Below are 15,894 nucleotides of genomic sequence, written 5' to 3' on the forward strand. Positions count from 1 at the left end.
CGCTCGTTGCAGCCGGCCGGAGTGGCCGTGCGGTTCTAGGCGCTACAGCCTGGAACCGAGCGACCGCTACAGTCACAGGTTCGAATCCTGCCTCGGGCATGGATGTGTGTGTTGTCCTTAGGTTAGTTAGGTTTAATTAGTTCTAAGTTCTAGGCGACTGATGACCTCAGAAGTTAAGTCGCATAGTGCTCAGAGCCATTTGAACCATTTGAACGCTCGTTGCAAAACTGTGTCGCCTGCATAACGCGCCGGCCAGCCTTTATCCACCGTCTGCCGTGAGGCTGGCGCATCAAGCACTGAAACACACTAAATCACACTATATCACAATTTCGCAACGTATTTCCAAAAAATAACCCCTTGTCCTCTACAATTCCTCCCTCGTACGAAAAGAAATCGTCCCCGAAATCAACCAAAAAGTCAAAACAACTACAGTTCACTTCATAAACACCACAAAATGCGATTGATTGACTATTTACACTGTGTTCATTCACTTCTATCCTCAGTTCTGCTGCAGTGCCTCACAACTGTTCAGTGTTTTTGTCTGGACCCTTAGGTTAAATGTTGGAAGGGGCTATCTTCCTCTTGAGCTGATAGTACACTAATCCTACGACAAAGATAGAAATACAGGTGGCGGTGGTTAAAGATCCAATAACTAGCAAGCGTTGCTTATGCTCGTTACGGTACTAATGCACTCGTTGAAAAAGATGTCCCATAGTTATACGTCCATCCTAAGCTGCTAGCATCCGGTCCAAAGAGGCGAGCAGAGTTGGGTCTAATGTGCTACTGAAAAGGGTGAGATTTTCTTTCGTGACGAATTGCGCTGGTTGGTTGGGTACATAGATCAATGTGCATGTTATGTTCCTGATTGTAGCTCCAGTAATCACTGCTGGTAAACGGAAAGTTGGCCCTGAAATGTCACACTGTGTGCCGTTAGATAACAGTCCCTGCTCCTGCAATTCTATTCTGTGCGTACTCCCTTGCTTACCGCGCTCGTAGCAAACGCAAGTAACGACTGTGTTTTCCATTACTTAAAATACCCAATGTGAAAGAACTGCACCGTGCCTACTATAATTTCCTTAAGGCACTCTGCGACTGGTTCTTGAGAGCAGATTAGAGAATACTCACAAGATTTGGGAACCGTGTGTAACCAACCTCTTTTCCTACGGATGTGCGAGATTAACCCTGCAGTTTGCCACAACTGAGCTTGTAAGCTTGAAAAGGCTGATCGTAGTAACTGATATTCCCCGTGTGTGTCATTAAACCTTGACTGAGTAGCCACCATGAAATGAAGTTCATTAAATGTATCCTCTAATCTACAGATTTCGTCTTCAACCTCACAAATATTACAGTCCACCCTTAAGGTCCATTTATGTTCGGACATAATTATATCCGCTTGTCACGAGAACAAAACACCACTTGATATAGGACATACCTTCAAGGCTTCAGCTAAGTTACAACAGCAAAACATAATAACTATGCTGAGAGACAGTGCACACCTTCCCTCTTCCCTCTTCAGCGCAACCCATGACGCTGGAACTGCTGGTCTTACGAGAACATCATGCCTCCTGAGAAACACAAGAAAAACAACTCACATTAGCTCTTCCTTTTTCGCGTGGCCTAAGAGCTACAATAGCATGCATGATCGCTTCTACAATTAACTTGGTTCTCTTGTTTATCTACTCCTTTTTTATTCTTTTTCTTAGATTCATCTTTCTCTCCACTAGACGTTACTGCAGACAATGAAGGAAGTTCTTAAAAATTCCCCTTGAAAGGCCTAATTCGGCTCACAAGCACAATAGTAGGGCGAGTTGGAAGCTGTAATTTTACATTCACTGGCGATGTCATGTCGATCATCTGGAAAGAACCTTGATAACAGGATACAATTTTTTTGGTTTTGCCTTTTGGCACATACAGATTAGTCATCATCACCCATTGTCCTACATGATATTTGGGTAAAGCTGCCTTTCTATTGTGAACTTTGTCCTCTCTAATGCTTTAGTGTTCATTTTTTCACCTGCCGCCAGATTGTTTTCAACTTTGTGGATAAATCCTTAAGAGCCGAAATATCGGTTCCTGGTGGGGTCTTGAGCAAATCCAATGGAGATGGCATCTTCCAACCGAACAGTACTTCATATGGAGACAATCCTGTACTTTCATATACTGTTGAGTTATACGCCGCAGCTACAGACGCCAATACGGTATCCCAAGTGTTGTGTTGCGAATTTACATAACAACTTAACATGTTAGCTATTGTACAACGAACTCTCTCAGTCCAACCATTAGCCTGCGGGTGTAACGCGCTCATTCTCACTTTCTTTACATGCAACAACTTGCATAACTGTTTCATCAAATTGGACATAAAGTTTGTCCCTTGATCTGTAATTATAGTTTCAGGTGCTCCGAATTTAAAAATCCATTGATGTACCATGGCGTGAGCCACTGTTTTGGCTCGCTGGTCCGGAATAGCTGTCATAGACACATAGTGTGAATGAGCATCTATTATTGTTAAAACATAGCGATTACCCGCTGGTGTTTCCACAAACGGTCCCAAGACATCTAAGCCATATAATTGAAAAGGTCCATCCACTTCTGGTAGTCGTCGTCGCAACACAATTTTCTGATGACTCAATTCTGCCTGTTGAGCACATGGAATGCAATTCTTTACTGATTGACATCTTGCCTACACATTGACCATCAATGACTCTGTGCTACCCTCCTTTCCGCTGCTCTTTGACCCGAATGACCAGAAAACATTGAATCATGAGCTTGCCTTATAATTTTGCTTCGCAATTTTTCTGGTACGGCTATGCATGGACCGTTCCTAGTTTTATGGTACAATATCCTGTCCTCCACGATGAACTGTTGCTGCGAGGTCAATCATTGACAATCTGTGTCAGCGGTTTGTGCCTCCTTCCATTCGTTCTTATTTATTCCTGTGCATTCCATGGGGCATACTTTACGGCTCAGACCATCCGCATTTCCGTGCGATTTACCCAGTCGATGAATCACTTCAAAATCATACTCACTAAGATGCAAAGTCCACTTAGTTAATCTACTCGTTGGGTCTTTAAACCCTAACAACCACTTAAGTGCTGCGTGGTCAGTAATCACCTTGAAACGTCGTCCATACAAATAACACTGGAAATAGGTTATTCCGAAAATTAATGCCAATTACTCCTTCTCGGTTGTTGAGTAACGTTTTTCTGCATTGTTTAGCTGTATGGAAGCATATGCTCTCGGGTGTACCTGCCCATCTATTTCCTGAGATAATACAATACCCAAAGCAAAATTGCTAGAGTCACAAAATAATTTAAACTGTTTACTAAAGTCTGGAAATGCCAAGACCGGACTAGATGTTAACAAATTCTTAAACTTTTGAAAAGCCTTTTCGCATTCTGCTGACCAGTGATATTTTGCTCCCTTCTTCAACAACTGTGTGAGGGGCCTTGCAATTTCCGCAAATTTTGGAATATACCTCCTGTAAAAATTGGCGAGACCTAAATAAGACTGCAGCTCTTTTACTTTTGTAGGTGTCGGAAAATTCATTACTGCCTCTACAAGTTTTGGATCCATGCGGACACACTCCTGTCCTATAATACGACCTAAATAACGGACTTCTTGCACCAAAAATGACATTTTTCCATATGAAGCATTAACCACGCTGCTTCCAGACGATCGAAAACTTGGCGCAAACGGTGCACATGTTCTTGCACGTCCTTTGAGAAAACAACTATGTCAACCAAATATACCATACACTGATTAGGTTTCAGCCCTCGTAACACGCTATCTAGTAACCGCTGGAAGGTTGCCAGAGCATTTTTGAGTCCGAAAGGTATTCGCCGATACTGAAAATGACCTGTAGGTGTTGAAAAAGCTGTCTTCAGTCGGTCTTCCGGGGCGACCTCCAACTGGTGGTACTCGCTTTGAAGATCCAAAGTCGTGAAGTACCGACACTGACCCTAATTATCCAGAGTTTCAGTGATATTAGGCATTGGGTATGCATCCAATACAGTTTTATGATTAAGGAAACGATAATCACAACAAAAACGATATGCCTTGCCCCCATCAGGTGATTTTTTACCCACTATTACGACAGGAGCGGACCAGGGTCTACTACTGGTTTCTATTATCCCATCCCTAAACTGCTGATTGATAAATTCTTCCATGACTGGCTGTAAACTTTTTGGAACACGATATGGACATTTATACACCGGTGCTTCATTCCTAGTGGGGATGTAATGCTGAACTAATGGCGTGGCGGGCAGTGGACCATGAGAATTAGATAACTCTTTGTATTCCTTCTAAATGTTCTACTTTACCCTTCAGTGCGGAATAGCTGACATACTCTCCTGGCATTGTGTAATCTGCTGCGAAATCCTTATCCAGTTCATCTTCCCCTATTATCTCCAGATCCGCTATTATGGTACCCCGTGCTAACTGCACCTCTTCAAGGCCAAAATTATCAATACTGACAGGCACAACCTCTTTTCCTTCTAACTCCCGCACATAGGACACGCTACGGCGCGTAAAACACTTCACTTTACCCAGCGGCTCATTCTCAGACAAAGGTTCAACGACACACAACGAATTTACCAGCACGCTGGCTCCAACAACAGCCCAGATTATTTTCCCTGTACCCTTCGGTATAGTATCCCGCGCGTTAACCCTAAGGGACCTTGTACGCATTTTGGGTGGCCCATCCGACGTCTGGGCGGTTCCTTGCGACAGTAATGGTTTTTCGGCCGCAGAACCTAGGCGAAATTGTATTCCATCCAGTTCTACTGTATGCCATTACAGGATAACTTTTGTGTGATGCGCAACTGGGAAATTCAATCCGAGTATGACATCATAGCTGCTGCCAACAACTGGAAGAACTTCTACCTTTACCTGTAAGTTCCTCATTTCCACTCGGAAGTTTAATACTGCTGATACGAGTGACTTCACCTGTCCCCCACCCACGCCACTTAACGCCCAGCGGGGTGGTTTTAATTCTACTTTACCGAGTACATTTCTACTCGCCACGGATACCTAAGACCCAGTATCCAATAAAAATTTTCACGGTCTGCCCCTCACCAAGCCGGTCGGAAGAAAGTCTGCCACTGATTCTGCACTAGCATTAATCCTTACCGAGGGTGTTGCACAGTGGACACACCACCCCCTGCCCCATTTAACTGAGGGGGGGTGAGGCCCACCTTGCGGTTTCCTATCATGTTTCTGCCAGGACCCATTGCAATTACGCTCCCGATGACCCCAACGTCTACATTTCCTGCACTGCACTTCCTTGCAATCGTGTCTAATGTGTCCCATCCGACCACATCTGAAGCATTTTATTTCTGCATTAAACAATGCTTTCCTGTCCCGCATCTTCGTTACTGCTTCAACTTCCTCTAACGCTACAGCGATTCCGACTGCCTCATTGAGAGTCATAGGGAATTCCATCCTGATCTTGCGGGAGGTTTCGGGTTGTATTCCTTGCAAAAATGCGTCTAGTGCCCTCTGCTCAGCTTCCTGCAGAATGGCTTCATTAACCCTATCGGAATCCGTTAGCTCATAGGTATTAACATTAATTTTTGGAATTCGATCTACAAAAGCTTGTATTGATTCCCCATTCCTTTTATACATTCTATTCATTGTTCCCGATAATATCTAGACGTATTTTTCCTCCGGCACCTTATTGGTTATTATTACCCTGTACTAAAATCACTTATCTGATAGGACCAGCAGCAGCGTAAGGTTGTTCGCTAAAGGTATTATACGGAAGAATATCGTCGTTGAAAGACGTTAAAGAAATGCAGAAGGACTCGGAAAAAAATATGTACTAGTATAAGGTAAAGCTTTTATGAGTAGGCTTTTTTTGCGATGATTTGAGAGTTCAATCGTTGTCCGTGAGTATTTTGTCTTAAGAGGTACAGATATCTTTCCAGCACGCAGAATAAATTAGAATTCCATTCAGTGTTTGATTTTATGAGCAAGGTAGGAATAAAAGGAGTGCAAGTTAATCAATCCCTTTTCATGTTGCTAAGAAACTGCTTTTGAGAAAGACACGATCCGATAAAACAACGGCGGTGCCATCTGGCCGTGAGCGATGGAAACTTGAAACAGAGGGAAGACAATAGGCTGCACTTTAACTATGTGGCGTTGGCAACATTTTGAAAATATATGATTTTCTTTGATTTAAAAGTGTAAAAATGTTACAGAATTTCTGTCGTTGTAAAAGGGAGATGAGCACTGGAAAAAGTTGTTGGAGGATGCATAGATTTGCGTTACAATTTCTCCTATTCTGCAAAATAGTGCATATTATTGAAATGGGCTATTTTTTACTACCGAGACAGGGGCCTGCTATTTTGAAATATTTCATTTATAGAGAAATGAGTATAAGATTTTGGATACGCTGTGAACGTGGATGGTATAAATTTCGAGTCAGAGTAGCATACTGCACATACGTGGGGCCCACTACGACTTTCTCATGGAGACAGCTGGGTAGCTTGTCATCATATTTTCGTGGAGGTACCGAAAAGACCAACTTCAACAGACTATATTGGGAATATAATGTTGTGGCAGTGGTGGTACAATATAGTTATGTAGTTATAGTAAACCCAGTGTTCACTGGGTGCTTTTTGTAAGGACATTCTCGTGCTATTATGTACATTTGTGGAGGCTGCCTAATATTTGGGGAAATTGCTGTCTCATAGTGCATAGAGTTGCAATCAGTTTTAAACCTGAATACATTTTTTTTCAATCTCCAGAGAGTAGATTGTAAGAATCAGGAAAGTTATCTGTGTGTGATTTATTCTTTCTGTCAGCAAATACATTTTATTTAAGTTACAGGCCTATCAGTCATCGGTATCCTGGCGACGGAAGTGCCGACTTCAGTACAGTTTACTTAAAACAGCAGTTCGTTCGCTTCACGAACACAATCCAACTGACTCACTTTTCGCTGTAAAAATATTATTAACGTAGAAGCATTACTCTAGGTGTAATGAAGAGCACCTGTCTTAAAAAAACGGGAAAATACCATATAATGACATAACTGACGGAAGGAACTAGAGAGTACACCAGTACAAAATTAGTGGCGAAGGTTTGCAGCACAAAATATCATATTTTTTGGTAACAAAACAAACAAAATAAATTGGAGTGAAAAAGTAAATTCAATAAAATGAGTCCGACTGATAAGTTAGGTTTATTGGGAGGCTCCTGGAAAAGTACGGACACGCGAATCTAATGTGACAAGTTCTTGAGTGTTGGTCCAGCGTTTAGAGTCTTTATCAAGTAGGTATATAGCGGTATGTAGAGTATGTTATTGGGGAAATTTCCTGAAAATATTAGAGAAAAACCAGCTCTAATAACTGTTTCTCTCTCTTTTTCTGTGGTAAATTCCTATGGGACCAAACTTCTGAGGTCAGCGGTCTTTAGGCTTACACACTACTTAATCTAACATAAACTAATTTACGCTGAGGACAATACACACACCCAAGCCCGAGGGAGGACTTGAACCGCCGGAGGGGGGAGCCGCGCGAACCGTAGCAAGGCGCTCTAGACCAAGCGGTTAAACCGCGCTGCTTCTCGGTTTTGTTTCCGTGTCAGATTTGTCCGTATACTCAAGATTTCAACGACATCCTTTTCTGTCATCATCGTCAAGAGTTAACTGCCGCGCTAATAGGCCGTGCGGTTCTTTCATATGTAGCTGGCTTGTTCTCGCGAAGTTTATGGGTAGATTCCGAGGACCGCTTTTTCGACGATTTTGCTACCACCAACCTGTGTCTCGATTAGCAATCATGAGAATAAGACGAGAACATTAAGTAGCGTACAGAGACGTAAGAAAGGTAGTTTTTCCATAGCTCAAGAAGTGGACGGAACAGTATTTTATTTTATTTTTAGACCGAAGTGAACGCAAACGAACGTGCAACAGCTCAGGAGAATTCTCTCTGGAGTAAACGCCAACTGCTCAGAAGCAAACGGCATTCGGTCTTGCTCGGTTCCTATTCACTTGTGCTCGCTCGTATTCCACCGGTTATCGGTTTTTTAGCGAACCATCAAAGGAATTTCGCGTTCTCTGCGCTTCGGCGGTAGCAGTATTGAAAGATTTCGTCTGCTGCCTGTGTAATGCTGTTGTTGTGAGTTGCGTGAGCGGTGGAGTGGTCCGAAGAGAATGTAATGTTGCTGATGGAAGAACATAGATATCACACGTGCTTCTGGGGTCCAAGAGATCAGCGGCGCAGGTGTCGAAGGAAAATAAGTACCACTGGAAAAAATTTTCCGGATTACTGAAAAGATCCTACTGGGCACGTGAGAAAGACAGAGATTCAGTAGATGCTTACTTCAGACGGGAACCCGAGTGAATAACCACAAACTTTGCAATTCTTTGTATTACAAGGGAAAAGGCACAGTAGATTTCCTGAAAAGTAAACAAGTGCGCATATTTATCTATTACACTAATTAAAATTAAAAATATACGAAAGACATGATCATCCTCATTGGTTAAGTTCACGGTACCTGCAATTGCATTGCTAGCCCATCACTGTTACGTTACAAATGTCTGAAATGCGAAACAGTCACGAACGTAAATGTCTCCGCTTGCTAATAATCAGAGTTAAATTCATTAGACAGTTACTTAATCTCTTCCGGCTATGCTGGTCGTCGGTAGTTAATGTTCTGTTCTTATATTTCCTTCTCATATGTAAGGAGAAACAATTGAAATGTGTTAACCGACATACGTGCAATGTTTTGGACTAATACTAAGGAAAACTGGAGTTGCAGCTCAGTGATAAGTATAGTACTTCCTCGCATTTCACGCTTACGTAGAAATTCAGACACGTAAGTTTCTCCTTTCCTAGCCTATCTTGCTTACATCGACAGTAACTACTTTGTTTTGTTTCTTGGCTAGGAGAATGTAGTGTTTTATCTTGCGTTCCAATTATCAGAACAAAAAAAACCATACCTTCATAGGATATGTTCGTTACCTCGTGTCCTGTTCCGTCCCATCTAGTGTAAACGCCTGTCTAAAGACATAAGCGAATGGCAGTGAACTCTGGCGAATATTGTCTGCGAATGCTCATTCACTTGTGTTCACATCCAGTCGTTCCGGTGTAAATGGGCCTTAAAAAGCTTTGTGCTACGTCTATTTCCACGTTATACAACGCTGTCCGCTCCTCATAATAGAAAGATCGTGTGCGCATTCCCTGTGACATAGCGGCTTGTGAGGGCCGGAACACGAACTGATGCCAGACACACGTGGCGACTACGGCGGCCTGCGTCGTTATTTGTATTATCTCGATAGCAGGAGAGTGGAACGAAATTCAAACCAGTCCTCGGGCTATAACTTAACAAAGGTGTCGATGTGGCCCACGATTATCGTGGACTTTGCAGCACGGCGCTGTGGAGAGGTGAACGGCTATACTGTACTTTATGTCTTACAATTTCCGCACCGATAGTTTTCCTGCGTTCGATATCTCGCTTGGGTCTGCCTCGCTAAGAGGAGAACTCGGTATTTTGCTCGTTCGTTGAAATGCTTCTCACGCGGAAGTGAATTTTCCATTTAGGGAGGAAATAACCTGCATTAGTTAAATACTTCGGGAGCGTGGGGGACAATAAAGGTATCACATACGCATTTTGAATCAACTAAGCTGTTAACCTCAAATGTTTCTCTAAGAATTCAAGCCGCGGAAACACGATTTTCTGCGTGCCGTGTTACACAAAGATACTTGTGTATTAAATACAATTTTTTGGAAAAAAAATTAGGAAATTTGTGGTAAGTTCCTACGGGACCAAACTGATGAGGTCATCTATCCCTAGGATTACACACTACTGAATGTAACTTAAATTAACTTATGCTAAGGACAACGCACACACTCATGCCCGAGGGAGCACTCGAACCTCCTACGGGAGGAGCCGCGTGAACTGTGGCAAGACGCCTGAGACCACGCAGCTACCCCGCGCGGCACTATTTTTTGGTGTAACCTGTTTGGCAGATACAGCAACATTAGTGCAGGATATGAAGAACATATAAACAAAAGTGGAAATATATTCTGCACATTTAATACCCTTCTTATAGAAAAAACTAGAGTCTGCTGCTCTCTACGTTAGTAGCAATCTTTCAATTCACACCAGAGGTGAAAAGGGAAAATATACTGTAAGATCATTCTGGAGGAGGTACAATTTTAATTACAACTGGTAAAAATTCGACCTAATATTCTGAGCGAAAAAATCGAACTGCGAATTAAAAAATGGACTGAGAACCTTGGGAAAAGCCATTCGCGTAGATAAATAACTCAGATTAGAAGACAACCCTAAATTATACACTCAATAAATATCGACTTTCATTGAAGTTAATAAGATGTAATGTGATCAAATGGCTCTGAGCACTATGGGACTTAACTTCTGAGGTCATCAGTCCCCTAGAACTTAGAACTACTTAAATCTAACTAACCTAAGGACATCACACACATCCATGCCCGAGGCAGGATTCGAACCTGCGACCGTAGAGGTCGCGCGGCTCCAGACTGTAGCGCCTAGAACCGCTCGGCCACTCCGGCCGGCGTAATGTGATCACATACTATAAATCTGGCCAAAAAAAAAGAAAAAATAAGATCGGTAATGATGTGTCGACAGAAGTGCCGACCCAGTGTGATTTGAGGGGACCGCAATGCACGCTATAAACACACGAAGGATGGCGTGAGGTCTGAAACAGGATACGTAATGAATGCTATAAAGAAAAGTACGTAGCTTTTGGAATACTTAACTTTAATCCATCCTTGTTGTATACATCGTTCTTGATGAGACATGCTTTATACGATAAGTATCAATTGCTATGTAAGGCTAATGGCGCCTTACTAGGTCGTAGCCATGGACTTAGCTGAAGGCTATTCTAACTATCTGCTCGGCAAAGGAGCGAGGCTTCGTCAGTGTAGTCGCTAGCAAAGTCGTCCGTACAACTGGGGCGAGTGCTAGTCCGTAACTCGAGACCTGCCTTGTGGTGGCGCTCCGTCTGCGATCACTGACAGTGGCGACACGCGGGTCCGACATGTACTAATGGACCGCGGCCGATTTAAAGCTACCACCTAGGAAATGTGGTGTCTGGCGGTGACACCACAGGTAATATGATTGTTGTGCAGTTATAAAATAAATATCAGAAAGTAAAATAAAATAATGTCACTGTTTGTAAATAAAGTAAGTAAATAATTGAAAAGTGTCCACAAAAGACACACACTTATATATTCACTGATCAGCCAGAACATTATGACCACATACCTAACAGCCGGTATGTATGTCCACCTTTGGCAGGGATATCAGCGGAAACAAGTCTTCGCATGGAAGCAGTGCGGCCTTGATAGGTCGTGGAAGGAGTGGGCACCACATCTGCACACGCAAGCCACCTAATTCCTGTAAATTCTGGAGAGAGGAGCGATGAACTCTTACGCTACGTTCAGCTACATCCCTGATGTATTCGATCGGATTCATGTGTGGCAAGTTGGAGTGCCAGCACATCAATTGGGACTCACCACTGTGTTCCTCAAACCATTCCATCACATCCCTGTCGTTGTAAAATGGCGGATTATCTTCCTGAAAAATGCCACTGCAGTCGGGAAACATGATCGTCACGAAAAGGTGTACGTGATCTACAACCAGTGCACGATAACTCCCTAGCCATCATGGAGCTTCAGTGGACCCATGGACGTCCACGTGAATGTTCCCCAGTGCATAATGCAACCGCCGCCAGCTTATCTCCTTCCCGCAGTCCAGGTATCAAAGAGCTGTTCCCCTGGAAGGCGACAAATTCGCGTCCTCCCATCGGGATGAGGAGGAAATTATCGGGATTCATGATTCATCAGACCATGCAACGCTCTGCCACTGCACTAACACCCAGTGCCGATGGGCACGCGCTCATTTCAGACATAGTGGTGTCAACATGCATGATTTGTCGGCAGCGGAGGCCCATCATTAAGAGTGTTTGGTGTACCAAGTGTTCACACGCACTTTTACGCTGCTGAGCATTAAAGTCTGATGGCAGTTCCGCCACTGTTCGCCGTCTGTCCTGTTTTACCAGTGCGGCTGGTCCCGACGGAGGTTCGAATCCTCCCTCGGGCATGGGTGTATGTGTTTGTCCTTAGGATAATTTAGGTTAAGTAGTGTGTAAGCTTTGGATCAAATGGCTCTGAGCACTATGGGACTTAACTTCTGAGGTCATCAGTCCCCTAGAACTTAGAACTACTTAAACCTAACTAAGCTAAGGACATCACACACATCCATGCCCGAGGCAGGATTCGAACCTGCATCCGTAGCGGTAGCGTGGTTCCAGACTGCAGCGCCTAGAACCGCTCGGCCACCCCGGCCGGCTGTAAGCTTAGGGACTGATGACCTTAGCAGTTAAGTCCCATAATATTTCACACACATTTGAACATTTTTTTGTTTTACCAGTCTGCCCAACCTACGACGTCTCACATCTGCAATGAGTGGCCGCCCAGCCCCGCTACGTCTGACAGTGGTTTCACCTTGATCTGCCACATGTTGAAGACACTCACCAAAGAGATCCTCCAACAGCTGACAAGTCGTGCAGTTTCCGAAATGCTCGTTCCGAGCCTCCAGGCCATCACAATCTGCCCTCGGTTAAACTGAGACAGATAGCGCGACTTCCCCATTCTGCATATCACACTCACTGATATTACAGGCACAGTGCGTTTGTCTGATTAGCAGTCGTTGCTCGCCAGGTGACTCTGCTATCGCGTAGACGGGTTTGTGTTGATAGTAGGTCGGTGGTCACAATGTTCTGGCTCATTAGTATAGGGTGATGTACAGGGTGCTCGGAAACGGTTTGAAAGCTTGTCAGGGTGTTTCAGGATAGCTTATGCTGATAAATAACTACTCAGAAAAAATATGGATCGTTTCGTCATTTCAGAGTTAATTAGCGTTGAAGTTAACTATTCAGGTCGTTGCGCGTGCCAATTCAAGCCGCCGGTCAGCTACAGTTAACGTCAGTTGTTCTCATAGCGTAGATAACAGCCCACGAGATCGCTCCGCCTTTGGCTTGGGCTCGATCCTAACTATTGCCTGATATATAATTTTGGTATCGCTTTCTTGCTCCGTTTTAGGAAACCGAAGACTGCAAGATTTGAGAAGTGCGAGAATTATCTCAAAATCCGCTTAGCACCTCATGCACCCAAGCTGCTGACAAGAACAATATACAGAAGAATGGAAAAGAAGATTTAGATGGTGTTAGATGAGGATCTGTTTGGATTTAGGAAAGGTAAAGGCACCAGAGAGCAAGTTATGACGTTGCGGTTGATAATGGAAGCAAGACTAAAGAAAAATCAAGACACCTTCATAGGATTTGTCGACCTGGAAAAAGTGTTCGGAAATGTGAAATGGCGCAAGATGTTCGAAATTGTGAGAATAGGGGTAAGCTATAGGGAGAGACGGGTAATATACAACATGTACAAGAGCCTAGAGGGAAAATAAGAGTGGACGACCAATAGAAGTGCTCGGATTAAAAATGATGTAAGACAGGAATGTAGCCTTTCGCCCCAACTGTTCAATCTGTGCATCGAAGAAGCAATGATGGAAATAGAAGAAAGTTTCAGGAGTGGAATTAAAATTCAAGGTGAAAGGATATCAACAATACAATTAGTTTATGACATTGCTATCCTGAGTGAAAATGAAGACGAGTTACATGATCTGCTGCCTGGAATGAACAGTCTAATTAGCATAGAATATAGATTGAGAGTAAATCCAAGAAAGACGAAATTATGAGAAGTAGCAGAAATGAGAACAGCGAGAAACATCAGGATTGACGGTCAAGAAGTAGATGAAGTTAAGGAACTCTACGACCTACTATGCAAAATAACCAATGACGGACGGAGTAGGACATCAAAAGCATATTAGCATTGGCAAAAAGGGCATTCCTGGCCAAGAAAAGTCTGCTAGTATCAAACATAGGCCTTAATTTGAGGAAAAATTTCCGATAATATACGTTAGGCGCACAGCTTTGTATGGCAGTGAAACATGGACTGTGGGAAAACCGGAACAGAAGTGAATAGAAGCATTTGAGATGTGGTGAAACAGACGAATGTTGTAAACTAGGTGGACTGATAAGGTAAGAAATGAGGATGTTCTGCGCAACATGGGGGAAGAAAGCAAAATGTGGAAAACACTGACAAGAAGAAGAGACAGGCTGACAGGAAATCTGTTAAGACATCAGAGAATGACTTCCATGGTACTAGAGGGAGCTGTAGAGGGGAAAAGCTGTAGTGGAAGACAGAGACTGGAATACATGCAGCAAATAATTGAGGATGTAGGTTGCAAGTGCTACTCTGAGATGAAGAGGTCAACACAGGAGAGCAATTCGTGGTGGGCCGCATCAAACCAGTCATACGTCTGACGAATAAAAAAAAAAAATTAACAGCGACAGTGAAACACTAAGAATAATTTGTACTGTAGCAGCGACTGAGCAGCGGTGTGGTCCGCACTGACTGCCACCAACATGCAGCACTGCTGCTTAGTCGCTCTTGGAGCACTGGTCATTGATCATCTTTTAATGTTCCTTACGATACACATCGATAAAACTAACGTTGTACCTCACTAATTTAGGAGCACTCTATAAAATGGGCACAGCCGCGCGGAGTGGCCGCGCGGTTAGAGGAGCCATGTCACTGAGAGCGCGGCCCCTCCCACCGGAGGTTCGAGTCCTCCCTCGCGCATGGGTGTGTGTGTTCTTCTCAGCATAAGTTAGTTTAAGCAGCGTGTAAGACTAGGGACCGATGACCTCAGCGGATAGGTCCCTTAGGAATTCACACACAGTTGAACATTTGTGTGTGCACATGAAAGTCCATGTTAAAAATCATTTATTCGTAACGGGTAATTAACCGACGCTTTACATCGATATTGGGCGACACATCAAGTACGTGATGATGGGGTGGCCGCAACTAGATTCTGCAGAAGAAAATTGCAAATATCTGCCGAAACAACAGAGAAAATGCTTCTGACGACCCTAGGAGCCACTTGTATACCAGATACGGGTGCAAAGTGAAGTACGGGAGTCACTCCAGAGAAAATACACGATGTTTTTTTGAAACATCCGATTTATTTTCAATACCTTTATTATCTATACTGTACGTTGATACATTCTCGACTTGTAATTTTTTTTCACATTTTTTTTCCTGCTCATATCAAGTGCCTTACGTCACCATGGAACGGAGATCAATATACCTGCACGATAGAAGTCAGCCTCAGCACATTCTACGTACTTTTTAGCATCCTGTAAGTATCGTTTTGCGAAGTGATTCCTTCAGCAAACATCAAAACATCTTGTTTTTATTGATGTTGCCCAATCGTGAAACATTGTTCTACGAAGATTTTTAAAGGTTGTGACAACGGGTCAAATTGATAGTGCTTCCGTGTGGAATGATGTCCACAAGCAACAGTCCTGAAGGCAAAAAGCACAGTAAGCCAACCCTTTTCCTGTTGAAGTCGCAATTTAGAATTTTTTCTTCATCGGCGAGTTTCCATGGTGCCATTCTATCAATTGTATTTCCGTCTCCCGTTCAAAGTGATGCTAACATATTCTTTACACTTCTTGCAAGGAAGCCAACTCCATAATTCTTGTAATGTTCCAAAGGCCAGATGCACGGTATCTTCCTTGCTTCTTTGTGGGCATTCGTCGACATTCTCGGATCCAACCTGGCGCAAACGTTTATCAAATTTAACTGTCTCAATATCCTGCACACACTCGCTTTTCATGCTATGACATGGATTAACTGTTCGTCCACTGTTATGCGTTTGTCAGCCAAAATCAGATTGTGATCACGCTGCTCATTGTCATGAGTCTGCATAGCGGCAGATCTGCCGCTACACTGGATGTCCCGCGTACTGGTGTGTTGTGCCGGACGGAAAAGCACTCGCCGG

Source organism: Schistocerca americana, chromosome 4 (genome assembly GCF_021461395.2).
Source record: "Schistocerca americana isolate TAMUIC-IGC-003095 chromosome 4, iqSchAmer2.1, whole genome shotgun sequence".
Taxonomy (NCBI): domain Eukaryota; kingdom Metazoa; phylum Arthropoda; class Insecta; order Orthoptera; family Acrididae; genus Schistocerca; species Schistocerca americana.